At 37.4% G+C, this 22,227-nt stretch overlaps 1 pseudogene; it reads right to left on the bottom strand.

The window, feature by feature from the left end:
- Positions 1 to 10,109: 10,109 nt before the first annotated feature.
- Positions 10,110 to 11,144, bottom strand: LOC107853152 (annotated as a pseudogene).
- Between the last annotated feature and the right edge of the window lie 11,083 nt (positions 11,145 to 22,227).

Below are 22,227 nucleotides of genomic sequence, written 5' to 3'. Positions count from 1 at the left end.
TAGAATAAAGATAGGTCGCATTATGAGTTTTGCAACATTGAAAGCGACTACTCAAGCAATTCAAAAAGGTTCGGGAAGTGTTGAAGGAAAGAAAATGAGGAAGATGCATCTGCCATTATAGTTGGACAATAAGCACAGGTAAGAGGACCATATCATTGTTACCCACGGGCTCAAACCCAAGTTTATAGCCAAGTTCCACAGAATCTTTCCCAAAATCCATTATATTTCATTCCCCATCTCCATATCAAGTGTATAATGAGCAACCATATATTCAACCCCCATCTTACCCACACTGGCGTAGGCCAACTCTATCGAGTTATCCTTCAACTCTACATACATACCGAAGCCTTTCTAGGTCTGGTTTTCAATTTAATCCAAATAATGAAATGAAACAGAAGTCGAGGGATAACTTCACACCGATTGGAGAGTCGTATGCAAGTTTATTCCAGATATTGGTATAGCAGGACATAATCACTCCTCTCCTTGGGTATACTCCTGACCCATATTCAAGAAGTTTTGATCCTAATGTACGATGTGCATATCATTCTGATGTTCAGGGTCACAGTATTGAAGATTATCGTGCTTTGAAAAGAGAAATCGAAAAGATGATTTAAGATAAATCAATCATGGTACAAAACATTGACAGTGAGGAAAGCTCTAGTCATGCTGATATGCAAACCAGTGGCTAAGATGTCAGGCTGAGCAATTGAGAAGTCACCTCTCTCCTTACTAGGAAGGGGTCTGGTAGTTTGTTTTATTTTATTTTCTGCTATCCGAACTATTTCAGGGTTGTAGTTCGGGATCTATCTTGTTTTGTCCTTTTGTTGTTTATGTTCAAACCCTTCTATCTTTTGTTTCAACTAAATGAAGTGTCCCATTTTTCTTTGTGTTTTAAATATGTGTTGTTTGTTTGTTTTCTTTACATAGTACATTTTATGTTGACCCTAGTGATATGACATGCTAGTGAAATTTTTAGCCAGATCTTAAAATCCAGTTTAAGCATGAACTTTGAATCACAGTGTTAAAGTTAGAAAAAGAGAGCATATGAGAAAATAGATAGAGTGCTGAGACATTTGGTAATAGGTTAAGGCAATTGTTTTGAGAATCACAAGAACAACTTGGTCATCGATTGAAAGGCAGGTCCTAATTAGGTCAAATAGTGGACGTGTGATCCATATATCAAGAGAAACAAGAAGATAATCAGCTCTACAAAATCATGAATCACTCGATGTGAGGGATGCATAACAAAGGTAGAGTTGTATGCCGGACAAGTAAAGAAGAAGAAGTGACACACGTTCAATTTAACTTAGTATTGTTAAAGTATCACACATGATCTTTATCTTCCACTTTCATATTGCATGCTATGTACTTGCATTTTCAAGGATTGATATGACGAATGCATTTCATTCTATTATCCAAACATCGTGTCATCCTTTGTTTACCCCATTTGATATTCAATCCTATATTATTTCATACCCCTATTTTGGAATCAATATAGTCAGCAAAGCTCAAAAGAAAAGTGTCGAGCAAAATAATAGAGTCAGAAAAAGTTCAAAAAAAAAGAGAAAAAATATGTCCAAAAAGAAAGAAAAGAGAAGAGTGTCAAGAAAAATAGGATCAGTAAAGGTCTCAAAGAGAAAAAGAATCAGCAAAAAAAAAAAGAAAGAAAAATCCGATCAAAAAAAGAACAAGCTGTCAGAACTACGCATGACCTGATTCTTCTCTCTCGGGGGTGAGATACGTAGGCTGCCCTACTAAGGGCTCGGTCTAACCAAATAAATAATTTAGAGTCATCCAGTCAAAAGAAACCGAGGCATGAGTTAATCCTCATTTGTTTGAGTCGATTCTAAAAGTTGTAAGTCCTAACCCACTTCAAGTGTCGTTTGGGCCTCATGTCATCCTTTCTTTCTAACCCTATCCAAAAGCCAAGTTAAAACCAAAGAAAGACCTTCAGATCAATCTTTGAGAATGTTAAGGCTAAGCATGCAATGGATATGATGACGCATTTTGGGAACTACTTGTTTTCCTTAGCATAAGGAATCAAGAGAGAAATAAAATATATGAGAGTCTTATTGGTGAAAACCCTCATAGACATCGTAAGGCAATAGTAAGTTGAGAGAGATAAAAATGAGAGAGTCTTATTGGTGAAAACCCTCACGGGCACCGTGAGACGATTGTGAGTTGGGAGAAATGAGAATAAGAGAGTCTCATTAGTAAAAACCCTCACATACACCATAAGACAATGGTGAGCGGAGGAAAAGACCCCTCAAGGCGTCACTAGCCGAATGAGGTCTGAATGCAATTGGCCTAAGAGAGCAACTTAGTTTCAAGGCCATTAACTTAACAATAATTGGTAGAAAGTTTGGATGGAAAGATCAGGTAGCTTAATCCAAAATGCATGGCATAATCATTAGAGTTGACTGTCATATTTAGAAAATTTTTTCATTTCTTTGTTTCAAATGGGGACACTCATTGTCTTTTCTTTCTTCTCTTTATTTTTATTTTGTTTTCTTTAGTCAGTTGTCCAAATAAAATCATTGTTATTTTTTTTTCTCTTGTCTTTAAGTCAAGTCCATGTCAAAACAAGGGAGAAAAGATCTCAAAACATGGCTACCAGCTTCTTCAATTGCACAAAGCAATACAAAAGGGCTAGCACATGCTACAAACATGATTGTGAGCCAAAACAAGGCATGCAGAAAGTTTTGTCAACTGAAAAGTCTGGGAACTCATGGAAATACCAAGGTTCAAAGCGTTTATCTAAGAAGCATGACAAAGCAGGGATACTATATTTGTTTCAGAGTCACTCTTAATAATCTGAGTTTGGGTCAATGATACAGCATGCCAGTGAAACATGCTAATGGTTGAAAGCAAGATTAAATGCGACTGGGGCAAGAGCGATTTCCACGAAAGCCAAAGCCACAAACTAACCACTGTGTTTTTAAAGTAACAAGTTTTTTTCGTATGAAATAGGAACACATGCTACCTTCGAATCAAGGATTTCAAAGCTTAAACATCAAGAGCTGTAATATTCTCAATTCTACAAATGCAAGAGGCAATGTTGCTGCACATATTTGGTATTCAAACCCATGGTAATTCAAGTGGCATTTGTACGGAGATGTACTTCCTTGTTTTGGTAATTCTAGAAACATTTGTAAAGAGACATACTTCTTTGTTTGGGTAATTCAAGCAACATTTGTAAGGAGACGCACTTTCTGGTTTGGGCAATTTGAGCGACATTTATAAGGAGATGTACTTCCTTAATTCAAGCATTATCATAAGGAGACACACTTCCTTGTTTGGTTAATTCAAGCAACATTTTTAAGGAGATGCACTTCCTTGTTTAGACAATTCGAGCAACATTTTTAAGGAGATACACTTCCTTAATTCAAGCGCTATCATAAGGAGACACACTTCCAAAGAAGACGCACTTCCTTGTTTTGGTAATTCAAGCAGTATTTGTTAGGAGACGAACTTTCTTATTTGGTAATTCGATCGACATTTGTGAGGAGACGCACTTCCTTGATTGGTTAATTCAAGCAACATTTGTAAGGAGATGCACTTCCTTGTTTAGGCAATTCGAGCAACATTTGTAAGGAGAAGCACTTTCTTGTTTGGTTAATTCATGAAAAAATTTCTAAGGAGATGCACTTCCTTGTTTGGTTAATTCAAGAAGCATTTGTGAGGAGACGCACTTCCTTGTTTGAGTAATTCAAGCGACATTGGTAAGGAGATGCACTTCCTTGTTTTGATAATTCAAGCAACATTGGTAAGGAGATGTACTTCCTTGATTGGGTATTTTGAATTTTGATTTTTAGGTGATGCACTTCCTTGTTTTGATAATTTAAGCAACATTGGTAAGGAGATGCACTTCCTTGATTGGGTATTTCGAATTTTGATTTTTAGGTGATGCACTTTCTAACTTGAGTCTTGATTTCTAGAAAAGGCACTTTCTAGTCGAGTTATTGCATTTAATCCTTACGAGACGCACTTCCTTGCTAGTTTTCATTTGTCAGGTGACACACTTTTAACTTAAATTTGTATCTCTAGAAGACACAGTTTGTAGTTAGAATCCCTTACTTTAATTCTTAGGAGATGCACTTCCTAGTCTTGCTTATTCAATTATACTCTCAAGAGATGCATTTCTTGGTCAGAGTCTTGACTCATTATTGCAACATGCAAGTAGGTATGATATGACTTTTCAAAAAATCTTCTGATGATAAACTGGGGCAAGTGCCAGCGATTTGGAACAAAGATGAAAGGAACGAGTGCCGGGGCAGATACCTGAGAAGCCAAGAGCTGCAAGCCACCATTAAGTTTTTAACTGACAAATTTTCTTCGTTGAAATAGGGAAAAATTTTCTTCACTTAATTCAGCTACCATTGGTAATGCACATCCGTGGGATTTTACTTTCTACTCAGGACCCTCCTGAAAAATGGGACTTTACTTTCTGTTCAGGACCCTTCTGAAAAATGGGACTTTACTTTCTGTTCAGGACCCTTCTGAAAAATGGGACTTTACTTTCTGCTCAGGACCCACCTGAAAAATGGAATTTTACTGTTTGTTCAGGACCCTCTTGAAAAATGGGAATTTACTTTCAGTTCAAGACCCTTCTGAAAAATAGGACTTTACCTTCTGTTCAGGACCCTCCTGGAAAATGGTATTTTACTTTCTGTTCAGGACCCTCTTGAAAAATGGGATTTTACTTTCTGTTCAGGACCCTCCCGAAAAACGAGATTTTACCTAATGTTCAGGATCTTCCTGAAAAATGGGATTCTACTTTATGCTCAGGACCCTCCTGGAAAATGGGACTTTATTTTCTGTTCAGGACCCTTTTGAAAAATGAGAATTTACTTTCAGTTCAGGACCCTTCTGAAAAATGGAATTTTACTTTCTGTTCAGGACCCTCCTGAAGAATGGGAATTTACTTTCAGTTCAGGAACCTCCTGAAAAATGGAACTTTACGTTCTGTTCAGGACTCTTCTAGAAAATGGTATTTTACTTTCTGTTCAGGACCCTCCTGAAAAATGAGATTTTACTTTCTGTTCAGGACCCTCTTGAAAAATGGGACTACACTTTCAAAAATGAAATACTGCTTTACTATAATCTTTGTTTGGGATAATTTTCGTTCTAGTTTTAATTCTGGTTTTAGGAGCCCGTCTGAAGAACAGGGTGATGAAATTACAGGTCAGGAACCCGTCAAAGGAACAGGATGAAGAAGCTAAAAGTCGAGCAATAAGGCGAAGAAATTGAAAGGCAAAAATAGCAAGTCAGGAGCCCGCCTGGAGAATAGGGTGAAACAATTGAAAGTCAAGCAATAAGGCGAAGCAATTGAAAGCTAAACAACAAGTTGAGGGAATTGCAAGTCAGGAGTCCACCTGAAGAATAGGGTGATAAAAATCGAATCAAGAGTCAAGAAAAACTGCATAGATAGGATTTTGTAATTTCATTTATGTTTTAACTTGTAATTTTCATTTTGATGTAATGATAGAGCCGCGGACCGGAACCTAGATGGAACCTCAGTTGACTCTCCAACTCGGTATAGTCCATCTCTTTCCAATACCGGTCACTTGATTCCTTCATAACTTGGGTAGGTAGGATATCCTAAATAAATACTTAGTTTTCCTCCTTCTTTTTGTTTCATTTTTGAATAAGGGTTGGGACAAAATTCTGTCTCATTGTCTACTTCTTTGTCTGAAAATACTGCGCGTTTACATTCAAAGGGGACATGATGTAGACACGTAATTTTGTCCCTCCAAAAAATATTTTTTGCCTATTTACCTTATTCTACCGTGTATCCTCATCCGTATGATAATTCCTCTGCAAAAAGACAAAAATAACAAACCAACAACCTACCCTATCAAATGGCAACATCTCACCACCCCTCCTTTTCGTGTCCACAAAGGCAAAAAGGATAAATATACACTAAAAAGGGGGTCCCACGAGGGAACCTTCCAGGAAGGTGCCAAGAACCCTTTTGTTTTTCATTTTTTTTATACATACAGAGATCACACTCCATTTTGGGGGCAGATATACACATACACAATAGACTCTCAGGATATTATTTTTTTTCACTAACCTCACGCCAAAAACAAACACCAATAGAGAGACCATTCTCAATTTCATTCGAAAAGAGACCATCCATCAATACACACTACAATTTATTCACAGACCCATACACCCGCTCTCAATGAAAAAATGCAAAACACACAGTAAAATGGAGAAATGAGAGACGGGAGCGAGATCAAAAAAGGAAATCGTGAGTTAGAAAGAAACAGAGAGAGATCAATTGAGAGAGGTAGAGAGAGAGCAGAGATCTGAGAGAGAAGGAGAGATTCGAAAAAAGGGTACTTCTCCGATGAGTTTCACCTGAGAAAAGTCGAAACTCGGTCCGTTCTCGTTAGTTCTCGCCGTGTTTAAGCCGGCCGGAGCTTCGGCGACACGAAACAGCGACCCCCAGCCCTCAAAAGCCCCCAAAATATTTTCTTTTTTCTTGGTTTTAGACGAGATTCCGCCGGAGAACGTTAAGGTCGCCGGATTCTAACTTGTTTCATCGATTCTAGTTACCGGCCGAGATCGCCGGAGCTACAGGCACACAGATTCTTCAGTTTTTCTTGTGATTTGTGATTCTCGGGTTAGTTTATTCATTCCCGTGGATTATTGTTCGAATTGCATTTCGTGAATATTCTGCGTTTCGGGTTCGCTAGATAGTCAAGTTGGTAGTTTTATTTGAGGTTCAACCCGAGTCTTCGGACACGGATTCTGGCTCGTTTAACTGAGTAATACATTGAAGGTCATTAAGGTCCATTTCTCATCCTTTCTCAATTGAGCTTAATTATTGATATTTGGTGTGGTAAATTCATGGTGCGTGAATATTGTTTCATGTGATTTGATTATGTTTGGATTATGGATGGTGGTTGATGTAAAGTGATTGATTTCATTTGAATAGAGTAATTGAAGCATTTGAATTCGTTTGGGATAGATTTTAACTTGGGGAAGACGGGAATTGAAAGGTGATAAAGTGAATATTGTAGTGTTTTGATTCATTGACTGTTATTGAATTTGAAATGAATGTTAATGTTATCGAACTCGGTAGTATCATGATAAAACTGTCAAAAGCGTAGGCAAATAGTAGGCTTGGGTAGGTAAATTTAGAACTTATGGATTGTTTGAGTGCTCGAAATGTTTGTGGAATGGTTTATTTTTTCGCATATGAAAAATGTATTCATTTAGCCGGGGAATGCCCTGGGACACATTGTATTTATTCACCGGGGGATGCCCCAACGTATTATGTTGGCGGAAAACGTTTGTGATGAAGGCCCGAGGCATTGGGTAAGCATTGGAGCATAGTTTATGATTAGTCTAGAATAAGATTTATATTTTTGTATTTTTTTATGTTTGGGACTGTATAATTCGGATTGGACACTATATTTTTGGATTGTTGTTTGATATGTTTGTTGCTTGTTTTATGTATTTGTGTGGTTTATACATTCATAATGTCAAATTAGCCGATATACTCTACCAAGCAACCGTGGTCAAACCACGAGATCGAGGGATGCCTAACACCTTCCCCTCGGTCAACAGAATTCCTTAGCCGGAATCTCCGTTCGCGGATTAGTTTTTAGAGTCAAACCGTTTCGAAAAAGAATTTTTCAAAGGTGACTTGGCACACCGGATTATGCCAAGTGGCGACTCTGAATAAGAAAAAATAATGTAAATAATCATTTTTTTTTTTAAACAAATTTTTTCATTTTTGTCACCTTAATAATAAAATCCTTTCAAAACTAAAATAAGATCTTTTAGATGTTGAAAAAGGGGTGTGACAGTTCAAACAACAATTTCACTGAAGTAGTATCTCCTCTGCTAAATAACAACAAATCAACAGCAAAGCTTAATTGGACCACATTTATTCTCTCACACCTTGGGTGGAATTTAAATTTGGGTTCTTTTTTAATTGCCTCATAAGTCTGCTGAAATACTCCATAGACAACACAAACAAAAAAGGTGACAGAGGGTCACCCTGCCTCAGACCCTTTTTTACATTAAAGGGTTCACTAGGATACCCATTAATCAAAATGGAATAGAACACAGTCTTCACTCACTGCATGATCCAGTGCCTAAATTGTCCAGGAACTGTAAACACTCAAGCACTTGCTCCAAATAGGCTTTCCTCATGTCAACTTTCAACATACACCTTGGGGAGATACTTCTCCTGCCATATCCTTTAACCAATTCGTGGCTAAGAATAATGTTGTCATTTATCAACCTCTTGGGGGACAAAAGTTGACTGGTTCTTATTCACTAAATAATCCATCACTTGTTGCAATCTACTTGTTAACACTTTTGAAATGAGTTTATAGAGTAGTGTACAACATGATATTGGTATATATTGAGTAATTCTGTCAATATTTGGAATTGATAGCCTTGTACATGACTCCTGTATGAAAGAACTCCTGCACAGCTTCTATGTCTTCTCCAATTATAGGCCATGCTTTTTTGAAGAACATTGCATTAAATCCATCGCATCCAGAAGCTCTCATTTCATGTATTACTTTTAAAGCATCTACAATCTCCTCTCTAGAAACAGGTTTTACTAGTTACAGCTGTTGATCTCTATTCAGTACCGTCCCATCACTCGTTACTTGTGGATTGATCATTGACAGTTGTTCTGCACACGACCCTAATAAGCTTTTATAGTACCCAATAACCTCATCTGCCATTTGTGTTGGTTGAGTAAGCATCATTCTTGCAGAATTTTTTAACATGTTTGTAATCATAATAATTAAATGATTTGATAATGTAAAAATTTATTATAGATTGATGGGAAAAATTAAGCTCAAATTAGTCAATTTTAATACTTCTTGGAAGAGACCTAATTATAAGAGCATCAAAAATATTATCTAAGCTTATTAATTAAGTCAAATTTTTACGCTGATTAATTCATCATTAGATCGACGAGAATATTGACAGATGATGAAAGAAAAATAGCAAAGTCTACAATATGATCTGGTCCAAACTTCATGAAAGAAAAATAGCAAAGTCAATTTTAATACTTCTTGGAAGAGACCTAATTATAAGAACATCAAAAATATTATCTAAGCTTATTAATTAAGTCAAATTCTTATGGAAATAATTCTTAAAAGTATAACTCCAAAAGAAGGATAACATCATTTTTTTTTTCCAAAAGAAGATTAACATCAATTTTTTCTATAATGATGTTGTTTATCTGCATACTTTTTTGCTTCTATACATATAACAAGATATTGTTATAAATAATACATAGTATAACATGATAACATAAAATCAGTTTAAAAAAAATGGTTGTTATAGAAAATATTATTATTTAGGATAATTTTATAAGGACTAGAAAGGTTGAGTATAAATCAATTGATAGTAGGTTCGAATCCTGATTGGGGAGATTTTATTAACTTTGAATAAAGAGGCTTATGAGTAGCACATTCTAATAGTCCATGCATTTTGATTAACTTTGAATAAACAACTCCAAAATTCCATGCTTTTGCAGCCACATTCCATCCAAACATTTGAATCTTTCAACATAAATTTTCCCTATAGATACTCATCAATTGATAACTCAATCTAACTTAACAACAATTTCCACTACTTGTTTCCTCAATAAATTTAACTTTCATAGAAGGAGATTCACCATTTATTAAAATAAATATTTGACCTTATTATAAACAGTATAAGATTTTCCAACGAAGGGGTTCAGCACATAGTGTTACATCACTATATATAAATACATTTTTACTGTAACTTTTTTATATGACCATATTTGTTCTTAGAGAACTTTATGGATTTATTGATTTGAAGATACTTCTTGATTTGTACCTCAACACTGTTTATTAAGCTTGGGATGTTTTGTATCCTTCAGCTGGTGTATCATGCAGCCAAGCAAAAAGAACAAGAATTTGAAACAAGTTCTACTTAGTGAACTTTGGAACAATAAAAACAACAACATATAAACACAGTGTAATCCCACAAGTAACGTAATGAAACAATTTAAGGGCCCATGTATATAGTCTCTACTATTTGCATTTTGATTAATAAAGAGGCTTCATAGCCAAAACTAATCAATCTATCGTATATAACAATCATTTGAAACAAAAACAACCTTTAGACTTCTTTTGTGTGTCGATGACTTCCAACATGAGTACGACCGCTTGCATCTCTGGCCTCTTTTTTGGGTCGTCCTCCCAACATTGCTTCATTATATTGGCCAGAGCACTTGGGCAAGTGTTTGGTATTTCAGGCCTTCGACTCTTGTACATAGCTGAAGATGCGTGAGGACTTCGTCCACTATACGGAATTGAACAAGAATATATCTCCTACAAACAAATTCCGAAACTATAGACATCACATTTATGATCATATGGTAGACCAATAAGCACCTCCGGAGCCATGTAACCTATGGTGCCAGTTTCGGCAGTCATGTTGATGGGAGATGACGCCTCAACTCGAGAAATTCCGAAATCTATTATTTTCACCCTTCCTTCCTAGTCGAGAACTAGATTTGTAGTCTATACATCTCTGGGAATAACTTTCTTGGAATGAAGGTAACTCAATCCTCTTGCAACATCCAACGCTAGTTTAGTAACAGAGTTCAATGATAACCTTCTCCCGAGAATACTGTTTTTCAAGAGATGTGATCTTAGCGTGCCTCCAACCACTATACAGTATCCAACTCGATATTTTTCCCACGTATGATTTCTCGCAGCAAAATTCCACTTCCATCGTCTACCGCTCGTAGATACTTCGGGCAATCTCTTCGAAGCTCCGATTAACCTTGCGACGTTTGGGTGATCAAGCTTGTGCCATATAGAAACTTGTTGCGCGAAAGCCTTTGTTAGAGTTGCCCTTCTCTTTTCATCGCTCAGATGAAGTATTTTAACCACAACTTGTTTTCCGTCATAGACACCTTTGTAAACTGATCCGTACGCTCCTTTAGCAATAAACTTGCTGATTTTAAGCTTCTTGGGATCCAACTCCCATTCTTCGACGACTTCAGCCTTTGAGCACTCTTCATACCCTTTTTTATTATTTTCGCCAATAATTCGAGCCAAATGCTTATCAAGTTGCTCGTCCATTCTTCTCAAATCTATGTCTGCTTTAATTTGATTTTTCGCCATAACAACATACAATTGATTGATCCAAAACCTAGACCTCACTCACTCACACGTAGTAGTAATATATAGCTATAAGCCTTTGTTGAAATATTTATGGGTGTACATGGAAAGCAAAACCTAAAGTGGAAAGGATTGAAAAAAGGGGAAAGAGGCGTACAATGTTTTCCTTTTTTTTTTTTTTTTCAATTATTGGATTATCATTTGAATGTAGGATGAGGAAACAAAAGGAATTTGGTATTTATTTAATTCACGTCTAGTTAGGATTTATTTTTCCTAACTCATATTAGAGTAAATTTTGTTTGTCCTAATTAATTTAATTTGGTAACTTATTTAATTCCATTATGCAAAATCCGTTTTCTCATACTAGAAATAACAAGTTTTATACAGACTAACTAGGGAAAAATTGGTAAAAGAATACGTTTCCAAAACTATTTTGTCATGTACCCATTATTTTTTTTTTTAATTTAATTTTAGGGTTAGGGTGTAAAAATGGAGAAAAGTTGAAAAAGTGAGACCATTTCATCATTTTTACAACTTTGCAAATTTAAATAATACACATAACACCCTCTACTTATTTCAATATAAAAAAAAAACTCTCTCTCTCCTCTTCAATTCTCTCCCAACTCCCGCTTTCTAGAACCCTGCTCCCAAAAACGTCGTTTTCGTTTCTTCTTCTCCAGCTGCTAAGGTCTCGTTGTTTCTTCGTAAGGTTAGTTAAAATCAAGTTTCAATCATTTCTAGATCCATTTAAACGGGTTTCTTTGCGAATCGATTTGTAGTTATGTAGAAAATTTAATTTTTTTCGAATTTGGTTGATTAAGTAGTTAAAAAATGAGAATTTTATAGGTAATGAGTTTGATTTTGAAGCAATGGTTGAGGTTTTATGCGGCATTTTTGACAAATTTTTTCGTAGATCACGGTGTTGAATTTTGAAACTTTTGTTTAGGAGTTTTGGTTTAGTTCTAGTTTTTTCTTAGTAATGAAGTGTTGAATGGTGGGATAATTGTTATTTGAAGAGTTATTTTGGCATTTTGATTCGAATAGTGACCTGTTTCTGTCTGTAAACCCGTGGTCTATCCGTAGACCCGTGGTATATGAAATGAGAATGCTTAGATTGAAATCAACTTTTAGACAGATGAAAATATTTTAAAATATGATTGCTGAAATAGTAAAAATTGAAAGATTAATAGCTAATTAGTTTGATTAGTGTAGACACGTAATTTCATCCCTCTCCGATATCGTTTTACCCATTTTTACCTTATCCTACCCATGTAATTACATCCCACAAAAATACAAAAAAAATTAACTCTCAACAAAATCCCTAACAAACTTTTATTCTTTTTAACGTCCTAACAACCCTTTCAATTAGAATAAGACACATTACCCATACCCCTACCCCCAACACCCCATACCTAAGTTCCCCTCCCCCCTCTCTTTTTCTTATCCACAAAGAAATACATTAGCAGGAACCTTCTAGGAAATTTCCCGATAGGCACACTCCGCTCACGTGAGGGACACCACACAATACAATACCTAGGGAGGCTACTCAATGATATAAAAAAGAGGAGACATACAGAGGTCGAGGGTTTTTTTCTTTTAGAAAAAACAAACTTACAGCTTCTTCTCCATATACAAACAACCACACTCACACCACAAAATGGACGTGACCATCCTCCCCACTCATCGGAACCACACACGATATCACACATACACACCCCAAAAATGGAGTAGAACAAAGAGAGACGAGTGAGAAGAACTTGACCGTAGGTCGAGTTTTCTGTCCGTTCTTCACCAGAAATCACCTCACCCACTTCGTTTTAACTCCGAAACCAGCTGGAATTTTGATTTAATCCATCGCCATTGCCAAGAGACCAGATTTCAATAATTAAATCAGCTGGAGATCGACCTGCTCGGTTTGATTTTGGTAGTTCTGGGTTAGATTACGATCTGTTTATGTTAGTCTTTCGATCTGTTCATTATTTCTGTTGAATACTCCTAGTTGCTTCGTGGATTTGGTATTTGAATCGGACCTTAAGTTCGGGTTTTGTATCGAGTTGGTTCTGGCTGAAATCGGTTTTTGGACTTGGTTTTCTTTTCTTCTTTATCGCAATTCAGTTAATGGAACGATTGAGTCTTTGATTTCGTGTTGTCAAGTCAGTTCGATTTGGATTCTGATACCGAGTTCGCAGCTTATTCATTGTTGAGGTGCTATTGAGGATTCCAAACTCGGGTCTTCTTTAATTCTTTATTATCAACGAAAGTCGATATCAGAAGGTCCATTTCTTTAACCCGCTCTCTCTTCTTAATTTTAAATTCGTTGAAATATCCATGATTGTGTGTGTTGTTTGATTTACGATTGTTTGATGTTGTTGAATGCTATGATCATGATGCTTGGTGATTCGAATTTGGTAATTTGCGGAATGAATTTGATCATGTTTTAATGGTGATTGTTAAAAGGAAGTTTGGAGGGTTGGAATTGAAAATTGATGAAAAGTATAATTTTAGGTTAATTTTGATTTATTATTGATATGGAGCGTGATAGAATTATGACATGTTAAAGCAAATATGCAAATACAGGCTTGGGTAGGCAAATTTTAGAACTTGTTGTTTTGGTGAAATATTTAATGTGTGTGTGAATGTTTGTTTCTAGTTTATCGTATTTAATTCAAATGTATCCATTTAGTCGGGGAATGCCCCGAGACACATTGTATTTATTCACCAGGGAATGCCCCGACGCACTATGTTGGTGGAGGACGATCATGATGAAGGTACGAGGCATCGGGTAGAGCGTAGTTTAAGACTAGTGTAGGTTAGCGTAGGTTTATATTTTTGCATTTTTTTTACTTTATTTTAGACTGTATAACCGGACTGGACTCTAATTTTGGACTGTTTTTGGTTTGTATTTATTTTGTTTAATTGTTTGGGTGTTTTATGTGGTTTATACATTTTAAGTGTTAAACTAGTCGATATACTCCACCGAGCGACTGTGGTCGAACCACGGGATCGAGGGGTGCCTAACACCTTCCCCTCGGTCAACAGAATTCCTTATCTGGAATCTCTGTTCGCGGATTAGTTTCTAGAGTCAAAACTGTTTTGAAAAAGATTTTTCAAAGGTGACTTGGCACACCGGATTATGCCAAGTGGCGACTCTGAATTTGAATGTAAAAATCATCCTTTTTCAAAACAAACCTTCATTGTGTCACTTAATAATAAAAATCCTTTCGAAACTTAAAATCAAATCTTTTTCTGGTTAAAAAAGGGGTGTGACAGCTCTGGCGACTCTGCTAGGGATCTTTTCAGAATTCGGTCTTATTTTTGGAATCGTATCGGCTTTGTTTGGCATTATGGGTGTATAAACATTATTTGTGATTATTATTTGTGTTATTTATCACTTTTATGCGTTTTAGTGCTCTTTGTGTATAGTATTTATCCTATATGTTACCGTTTTTATATCTGGCATCATGTGTCTACCCCCAGGCCTTCTTTCTGTAACAAGTCTGTAGTACACGTGTTGTACACGACCTCTAGTTGAGTCACCCTTATTTTAGGGAGGGAGCCGTCGGTGTTATGGAGTAGGTGGAAAGCAAAGCAGTCACTATCGACCATACGCTTCCCCGAACAGCCTTGTTAGTGAACCACAACGTAGTTCAGCCTTTAGGTCATGCTTATGTGCATCATACTGAGACCTAGCGGGATTCACATGGCCCTTTGTAGGAGACTCACCTCTAAAGAATCCCTATGTGCTAACTGTTACATCTTTAAGGGTAACGTGGTCATTTGACGGACTGATTTGGAAAAAAAACATTTGTTAAGAGTAAGGTGCGTAGGCAAAAAATGAAAAAGAAAAAAAAGAAAAAAAAATAGAAAAAGTGAGTCGAAAAGAATGAATCAAAAGGAGTGTCATAGTTTATTTTAGAGTTCTTTATGGCTTCTGTTTTTCACGATCCAAAAAATCAAAAAGATTTTTTTTACGTTTTGCATTTATCTTCTCAAAGTACCGTAGTTCAACAAAAAAAAAGAAAAAAGAAGAGGGTTTTGTTTGCCTTTTCTACTTATTTGTCAAAAGCAAAAATACCAAAAAGATTTTTCTTCATAATTGGTGGTGTAAGTCTTAGTTGAAGTGTCTAGTTGAAAATTCAAAAAGTTTTTATTCATTTGTTTTTTGTTGTGTCTCTTAAGTTAGGGTCAATTTATTAGTTAATAGCTAATTGTCCAATCTGGACGAACTACGCATACCTGATTCCCTTTCCTCGGGTTGGGATACGTAGGCAACCCTCGATGGGTCCGGTAATCTTTGTGTTGGCCTTTGTCTTATTATTAGCCTAGGTCTCTTGCCCCGTAATCTAGAGTTGTTAGCCAAGTAGACTGATTTTGATCAGTACTTCTATTCGGCAAATTGGAGTCATGAAGTGGTCTGTCTCATCGACATATGTCTGCATAAAAAATCCCAAGGGTTGTGAATCTTCTACTCCTATCGAATTTTTTGAGATAACGTCTTATGTGTTATTACAGGATGGATTTGTCCACCAAGTCTAGAGTCATGATGGTTGTCAAGGTGCCCAAAAATTTAATCAAGTGGTGGGAAATATTTAACTATGTTGATCAGCAGAAACTGATTAAAATATTAGGTGATCTTACGAAACTTGTGCATGTTACCCCTCGTCCAGATTTAATAGAGGTTGTGTTGACCTTTTGGGATCCAAGTAGTTTGGTGTTCAGGTTTAGGGAATGTGAAATGACTCCTACTTTGGCAGAAATATCCGGTTTGTTGCATTTTTCCTATATCGAGAAAGATATGATTCGAGCACGAAATCATACTGGCATAAGGTTTTTGCAGTCTTGTAGTTTAAAAAGTAAGGGTATGCATTTGGGTTGTTTAAGTGATTCGTGGGTTTCCTTAGATTTTTTGTTTGCTAGATTTGGGCCCTCGAAAGATTTTGATTGCTTTTGGGATGAATTTCATATGACTAAGGAGAAGTGGGAGAGAAAGCGTCTTGAAGTCTTCACCCTCGTTTTGTTAGGTACTTTAGTGTTTCCGCTAGAGGAAAGATGTATTAATACACGTTTGCAATCTTTGGTGATGGATCTATTTCATAAGGATCAAAATGACAAGGGCTATAATCAAAAGGGCAAGGTCATTAATCAAAAGGGCAGGTTCACTCTCATACCCATGATCTTAACAGAAATATATAAGGCTTTAATCGAAGTGAAGGGGGGATGAAATATTTTGAGGGTAGTAACCTGATATTGCAGTTATGGATGATGAAGCATTTTCATGCGCCTTCTTTAGTTAGACCAGACGTGGTTGATCGTTGTATTCCTAATCGAGTGAAAGACATGGACCTCAGGTTGCGTTTGGATAAATTTTCGCTACCCATGGGAGTCAACGCTTGGATTGAATTTCTTGAGTCAAGAACTGGGGATAACATTTTGTGGACTTGTCTGTGGCTTCGACTAATGATAATCTTGTTTGGTTGTCAAATGCAGCTCCTTCTAGTTATGTTAGGGCTCAATTGCACTAGACCATATAGTCCTTCTAGGGTAATGCGCCAGTTGGGTAGGCTGCAGGACGTGCCACCAGTAGTGGATCTTCTAAAGGATTTTGAGTACTTCAAGGACCAAGCCTTAGGTGAAAGCAAATATGAGCAGTTCTGGAAGCATGCAACAAAGCTAGGTGTGGACACTTTCAAAGAAAGTTTGGATAATTCGGGGTACACTCAGGGATATGGGGTCTGGCTTCAATCTATCCCTCTGGGTATCAGTCAACCCTTACCAGTGCGGCTTAGGGGAAGAATATAGGAAGAATGCATAGTTGACGATCATCAAGATGAAAGTGCGGGCTCCAAAGTGGAGACACTGAGAGTTCAGTTAGCAGATTTGTTCAAGACGGTAGAAAGGTGTCAGAGTAATCTTTCCAAGTGCACTCCTCATGAGGCAGGAATACGGACCCGAAGCTTCTTCCCTAATATCAAGGTGTCTTTATAGGATATGCTACAAAGTTTGAATGGGAGAAATAGAACTTCACAAGCAAGTCCATCTCAGCCAGGGTCATCACGCAGAGCACCAGTCTGAAAGAGCATTTCTTATCTTTATTCAATTTGAGTTTTATGTTTCTGTCATTGTAGGGTGGTGTCTGTTTTAAGTCTAAGTCAAGTTGTTTTTGATATTAGGGTCTTTATTAGGAATTTCACGTATCCCGTCTTAGGGGTCTAGAATATTGTTCTGTATTTGTTGTTTAGTTTTAAAGTGGTCCTAAATTCTTTGTATGTTTTTTTTGTTTCTTTCATCAAAATGTTATGATGTTACGTCTTTGTTTTTTTGTTTTGTTTCATTTTTCGTAAAAAAACAATTAAAAAAAAACCTTCAATTATGTGATGTTTATGCATATGCAGCTCGAACTACGCAAGATCTGATTCATGTACAACATGATACGTAGGCAACCTACTTTTGGGTTCGATCTAATCATTTTGTTTCATTGTTTTTCATTATTTTTCCTCTTTTAAAGAAAAAACAAAATCCGTAAAGAAAGATAAAATGAAGGTAGATAGCGAGAGAAGAAAAGAAAGAAAGGTTGATGAGACAATAAAGGGAAAGAACAGAGAATGATACGAAAAAAAAGAGGAAAAGGAGGGCAAAAAAAAATAAGTGCAGATAAAAATAAGTGTAGATAAAAATTGAGATGATGTTAAAATGACCTCGCTACCCTCAAAAGCTGGTAGAAATGAACATGAATTTAGGACAATTTTACCAATGTCATTCCCATGTTTGTTGTGTGCCCTAATCCTAACGGATGTCGTCTTTGATGAGCATGTTCTTTCAAATAATAGTGGTAGGTTTGCAGCACTCTGGCTAGTCACCCATACTTCACTAGATCCAAAGCAAAGCTCGCCATGGCTAGCAGGGAGATTGAAAATTCGCTCATTGACCCGGATCAGGATCACAGGGAAGAAAGTTTAGAACACAATGATGAGGTAGTAAGGCTCAGGCAACAATTGATAGATTTGCACCGGGCATGGGCCAGCGGAATGCCTCCTCCTCCACTTCCTGAAGGTCTTGGGAATATCTCTAATTGCCCACCACTCTCTCAAGCATAATTCTCTACTCCTACTGAGTCACCTGAGCACACGCCAGGATTCACTCCGCGACATTATTATCCTGGCAGTTCTAGTGTGCCCTTGGCAGCTCCCCAATCAAGACCCGTTGCTCAGCCAGTGCCACCAATCACACCAGTATTCATGGCTCCGTCACCACCTGAAGCTCCAACATATGTTGTGCGTCCGACAATGGGTCTTCCTCGGTCTGCCAGTGAGCCAGTATTGAAGGTTCCAGATAGTCAGTATTATGCCCCGGAGCCTACTTTAAGAATGAATGAACCCTATGGGTACACTCAGCCACCTACATTTCCATTTAAAATGGAGAAACTTGTCGCAACAGAGGAACAGGAAGTCAGAGCGCTGAAGTTGAAAAGTTTAGAACTGGCCATGAGAAATTTGCAGGGAATCAGAGGTTATAAGAGTGTTTCCTATAAAGATCTTTGTGTATTCCTAGATATCAACCTTTTCCTCGGTTTTAAAATGCCCAAGTTCGAGAAGTATGTAGGGAACGGTGATCCCATGGCACACTTGAGACATTATTGCAACCAATTGAGGGTTGGAGGAGGAAGGGAAGAGCTGCTCATGGCTTTCTTTGGTGAGAGTCTTTCTGATATGGCTTCAGAATAGTTTATCGATCAAGATATCGACAAGTGGAATAGTTGGGATGACTTAGCTTCTGAGTTTGTGCAATATTTTTAGTATAACATCGACCTGATTCCGAACGAAAAATCCTTGGTCAATATGAAGAAGAAAAGCACTAAAGGTTTTAGGGAATACATGATAAGGTGGCGTGAACAGGCCGCCAAGGTAAAGCCTCCAATGAAAGAAAGTAAGTTGGTAGAGGTTTTCATTCAGGCACAGGATTAGACTTATTTTCAATATTTACTTTCGGCAATGGGAAAGTCTTTTGTTGAAGTCCTCAAAATGGGGGAGATGATAGAGGACGGAATTAAGACCGGCCGAATAGTGAGTTTTGCTGCATTGAAAGCCACCACATAAGCGATTCAAGATGGATCTGGCACATTCGGAGGTAAAAAGAAGAAAGAGGATGTGGCGACTGTCGTAGCTGGAACCCATTCCTATCCCAAAAGACCACCTCTCCCTTATCCCCAATCCCATGCCCAAGTCTATGCCCAAGCTCTATTATATCCTCAATCCTAAACCCATTCCACCACCCCCTTACCCAGTATATAGCATGCAACCATATGCCCAAACCCTTTCTTACCCGCAATGGCACACGCAAGCTCCACAAAATCGCCCATCCGCTCCACCAAATTACCAAAACCCCTCCAGACCCGATTTTCAACCTAGGCCTTAGTATAAGAAAAAAAAGGTAATCAAAAATCAATTCACACCTCTTGGGGAGTCATATGCTAGCTTGTTTGATAGGTTGAGAAAGTTGAAGGTCTTAAGCCCAATTCAAGAAAGGCTTTCAAATCCACTGTCGAGGAATCTCGATTATTCTTTAAGTTATGCATACTGTTCTGACATACCAGGCCATGATATCGAGAAATGCTTGCATTTAAAGAGAGTTGTCCAAGATTTAATTGACACAAATCAGATGCTGGTCCAGGCCCCAGAGGGTCCAAACATTAACCAGAATCCGCTGCCAACCCATCCTAAAACCAATATATTAGAATTGATATATGATGGGAAAGAGTCATCAAGGTGTTATAAGCTTATCGTCAAGATACAGACTATTGGGGAGAAATCGGTGAATGTAGCAGAGTCTTTGAAAGAAATGTCGTTGAGCCAAGAAGAAATGAGAGAAGATAAAGCCCAAGAAGGCACAAAGAAACCCCTGATCATGGTGTAAGGTGCCAGAAGATATGTTGATTTAAGTCAGGATAAACCTAAGTTAACAGTGGTAAGAGCTCTGAGTAAGCCCATCTTGACGGTGAAAAGAGCACTGGCAGCGCCTATTGTCCTCAAACTGGTGACCCAACCTCCGATAGTTAATACAAAAAGGGTTCCTTGGAATTATGGGCGGACTGTGATGACCTATCACGGGAAAGAAGTAGTGGAATATGTAGATGAGGTAGGGGGTTTGACTCGGTCAGGAAGATGCTTCGTGCCTAGAAGTTTAAGAAAGTCTAAGCCAATTGTGAGTGGACCGTAATCTATCAAAAAGCCTATCACCAAAGAAGAAGCCAAAGAATTTTTGAAAAAGATGAAATTGCCAGAGTATTCAATAATAGACCAGTTGAAGAAAACCCCTGCTCAAATTTCCCTCTTATCTTTGTTGTTGCACTCCAAGGAGCATCGTGATATTTTACTGAAGGTATTAAATGAAGCATATGTTCCTAGGGAGATTACAATCAACCAGCTTGAGAAAATGGTTGGAAAAATCTTTGAGGTCAATTGAATCAGTTTTTCTGACGATGAATTGCCTGTTGAAGGTACAGGGCATAACCGGGGCCTTTACATTATAGTGAAGTACGAAGATTTCTATGTCACTCATGTTATGATTGATGGAGGTTCAGGTGCAAATATTTGCCCTATTTCTACTTTGTAAAAGTTGAATATTGGTGCTGAGAGGATCAGGCCCAACAATGTATGTGTCAGGGCTTTCGATGGTGCAAAATCAAACTCCATTGGTGAAATAGAACTAATGTTGATCATAGGGTCTGTTGAGTTCGCCATAGAGTTTCAAGTATTGAATATAGACTCCTCTTACAATCTGTTGTTGGGAAGGCAGTGGATCCACAAGGCCAAGGCGGTTGCATCTACACTACACCAAATAATTAAGTTTGAGCAAGACAGGTAAGAAGTGGTTATTCACAGTGAAGGAGATTTTTTCGCCTTCGAAGATTCTCCCTTGTCTCTTATTGAAGCAAATAATATAGAGGAGACATTCGTCTATCAAATTTTTGATACAGTGCCAGTGAATCGTATCCTTGAATGGCAGGTTATACTGGGACCACAATTGTCTTCCGCTTCTATCATGATGGTGAGTGAACTTTGGAAATATAAATTTGAGCCAAGAAAGGGTTTGGGAGCGTCTCTGCATGGTATAGTTTGTCCCATATATCCGAGTGAGAACGTGGGAATATTTGGTCTGGGTTTTGAGCCCATGGCTAAAGATACGAAGAAAGCCAAGGGAAGGAAAAAGGAAATATGGTCACTCCCTCACCCAATGCCACTACTCAGTGAATCATTTGTTAAGAGCGGTGTCACGAAGCATGTGGAATTTAAAGTTGAATTGGTTGATGACTGCCAAAACCTTTTTATTAAAGTTGATATGGTTGAAGCAGGAGAAGGTACCAGTATGGCTGACGTGCAATTCATAGGTCCAGCTGTCCGGCTCAATAATTGGGAAGTCACTTCTCTCCCCGTCAGGAGGTAGTTTTGGTAGTTTATTTTATTTTTCTTTCTGTTTATCCGAGTTATTTCAAGTTTGTAATTCGAATTTTAGTTTTTTTATGTTATTTGACATCTATGTTTAAACCCTTCTATCTTTTTATTTAATGAAATGCAATGTCCCTTTTGTTTCGTGTCTAATATATTTTGTTTTTCTTTTTTTTATACAGTTCTCTTTATGCTGATTCTAATGACATGACATGCATGCGGAATTTTCAGCCTGATCTTAAAATCCAAACTAATCAAGATGTAATGAAGCAGGATGAGGAATATGATGAAGAAGAAGCACTAGAAGAAATAAGCACAGAGTTGGAACAGTTTGAAGACAAACCGAATCCTAATTTGAATGAGACTGAGCCAATAAATCTAGGGAATCAAGGAGATGTTAGGGAAACTAAAATCAGTGTACATGCTTTGCCACAGATAAAAGATGGAATGATTCAAACATTAATTAATTATAAGGATGTTTTTGCATGGTCTTATGATGATATGCCTGGTTTAAGCATTGAATTAGTGGCTCACAAATTGCCAACTGTTCCCGTATTCCCTCCTGTCAAACAGATGTTGAGGAAGTTTAAAATTGATGTAAGTATTAAAATCAAAGAGGAAATCATGAAACAACTTGAAGCCAA

This window comes from Capsicum annuum, chromosome 12, assembly GCF_002878395.1.
Source record: "Capsicum annuum cultivar UCD-10X-F1 chromosome 12, UCD10Xv1.1, whole genome shotgun sequence".
Classification (NCBI taxonomy): Eukaryota; Viridiplantae; Streptophyta; class Magnoliopsida; order Solanales; family Solanaceae; genus Capsicum; species Capsicum annuum.
Note: the sequence above shows the minus strand (reverse complement) of the source record. Positions and strands in the feature narration are given on the sequence as shown.